Below are 2,797 nucleotides of genomic sequence, written 5' to 3'. Positions count from 1 at the left end.
GAATTGGTTGAATAAGTAAAAAAATAGACTTACATATATTTCTTTTGATACATAATTATCCACATAAAATCTCATTCTTGATAGCATTAAATAGCTCAGAAGTTAAAGATTTCTGCCGCTGCTCGAACCTCTTTTGCAATATGACCTTCGCTGCTTCAAATATCGATTTCTCTTTGTAGATAACTCTGATTGGAAAAAAATCATTTTTACTTGGAAAGTAGACTCGAATCTATTTCCATCAATATATAATTTGAAATATGAAAAACTTAGTATAGAGGTGAAAACGTAAATCAAAAAATTGGTATAGGGACTGGAACAAAGAAAAAAAGAAAAATACTAACCTAAACTGCTAGAGATAATAAATCAGAAAAGGGTCACATTACCTCTGTGGGTTGACCAAGTCAACTCATAGAACCTTCTCGATACCATATTGAATTTATGAAAAAGAGAAATACTTCATTGACTTATTATAATCAGAGTATATGAACCTCTATTTATAATAGAGGAAAGTAGTAGAGTCCAATTACAATTAAACTACCCTTGTCCCAATTACACCCAAACTCTAACACTTAAAGATAAGTTCTAGCATAATTAAATAACCCAAAATCAATAGAATAATAACATGATTGAAGTACCTTTAAACTAAAACTCTTCTGTGGGTCCATATCTTATAGGCTTGGGTCCATCTTCCAACTTTCTTAGATATGTGGGCCTTCCTTGGTTATGTGGGCTTGGGCCCATCGTTTGTGGGTCCATATCATATGAGCTTGGCTCCATCTTCCAATACTCTTAGATATGTGGGCCTTCTTTAGTCGTGTGGGCTTGGGCCCATCTTCCAAAAAAAATGGAGCCAAAAAAAGGGGGTCAAAGCCTTAAGAGAGTAGAATCCCCAACAAACAAGTTAGTATTTGTCAACATTTTGCAGGATTTAGTCATCTAAAATATTTAAACATGGGTCAATGATTATTACCTCTTGATTAGTAGAAACTAGTAGACCTACACAATCAATTTCTTGGTGTTCCAAATCTTGAATCATCGCAATCAGAGCTAGGATGAGAGAGTGATGCCCAGATTATGAAGCAATATTGAAATTGTTCAGAATCTCCCAATTAACTTCGTTTTGCACTTAATGCCTCCGTTTGAATCTTAAATAAAAATATAAGAATAATAAGTATATTTAGGCCCAAAATAATTATAAATGGCTAAGCATTAAAGGAGAAAAATATGACATTTTTCATTCTCATCAAGATGTACCTTATTATTTGCGGAAAGCTTCTCAGACATGTCAGATAGAATCTTCATCATCCCCACTGTGGTTTTCTTCGACGTAACGTTGTGAGAAATGTTCTTTGATAGTGTTAATCAAATTAATCTCAACACTTGTCTATTGAGGAGATTCCACTCACCATCTTTCATATCCAAAAATGGTGCATGCAGCTTTTTACTGTAAAGATGATCTTCGATTTGCATCCTCCAGAACGCAAAATCCATACCATTAAACTTGGTTATCCCTAGTGCCGATCCTTCTCCGCTAGCCATTGCTCTCAATCACGAAACAAAGCTTTGATACCACTTGTTAGGAATTAAATGCCCTAATTCCAAACAAATGAGAGCAATAATAATAATCACAGAAGAAAGGAACAACAAGCACGAAAACAAACATCAAGATTTATACAGCTTCACCTCAAGGTGTGACTACGTCTTGTCTTCTATTACTGCAATAACCCACGATGAAGATGAAGTAGTTTACAAGAAATATCGTACACTTATAGGCATTTCTCTCTAACCTCTCTGGCTGCAACTCGAGATGCTCCTTAGATTCAGATGATAATCAAACCTTAATAGCGGTGCCCCTCAATTATAAAGAGAAAATTAGGGTAATCGCGATACAAGAATAAAATTCCCAAACTGCCCTTATTGAAATAACAGTTAATATATTGTGCACCGGTGGGGTCTTCGCCCGCTACACCCCCGGAAGGGGGGCTTACTGCCACCCGTCCAACCCCCACGACGACCTGATCGTGTAGGTCAATCCACGACCTACTCAGTCTAGGGTGTTAATTAGGCCACAACTTAACATATCGAAGATACTTTGTCATTGAAAATATATACATACAACTGGTAAAAAAATGGAAGTCAACTAAGAAGAAGAGTTATGTACATACTAGTACGTGTTGTAGCAAGAGGAATTAACACATGCAAAGTTCCTATAAGCAAAGTTCCTATAAAAGATACCAAAAAATAACAGAATTATCCAAAAATATTGGATATTCAAAAAGCATCACTATTGAAGAACTTGACCCAAGAGAATTAACTTAGCCTATAGAATGGGTAGTTCAACCCAAGGCTTCAAGACATCTACCTCTATCTCGAAATACAATAAAAGAGATAGAAGGAAAACTGGTTATCACCAACACCAAAATTAATTTTTCCCTCAAACTTGCTAGACCCTCTACCTGTAGAACCTCTACTTGTTCTAACTTCAAAGGGATAGAGAAACCTCGACCAAAGGCCTATATATATATGATGAAATGAAGCGAAAGCCAATTCTCAAGAGCATTGACTCCTATACAAAATAGTGGGCTACAAAAAGTAGTCACTTATTCTCAATAAACGTTTGAATCTTATACCATGATTTTAGCAAAAAATGAAGTTGCATTACAAAACATGCAAAAAAAAATAAATTTCTTGTATGACTCCATCAGATAGAAGAAATTTTAAAATGTCAAAAAAATCTAGACACAATTCTAGAAAAGATAGATGAAGGAAAAAGTCATGTTTTCTTTAAAGAACTAAC

Source organism: Aristolochia californica, unplaced genomic scaffold, assembly GCF_029961685.1.
Source record: "Aristolochia californica isolate CCGP_79_NKW_82.1479 unplaced genomic scaffold, dmAriCali1.0.hap1 SCAF_1, whole genome shotgun sequence".
NCBI lineage: Eukaryota > Viridiplantae > Streptophyta > Magnoliopsida > Piperales > Aristolochiaceae > Aristolochia > Aristolochia californica.
Note: the sequence above shows the minus strand (reverse complement) of the source record.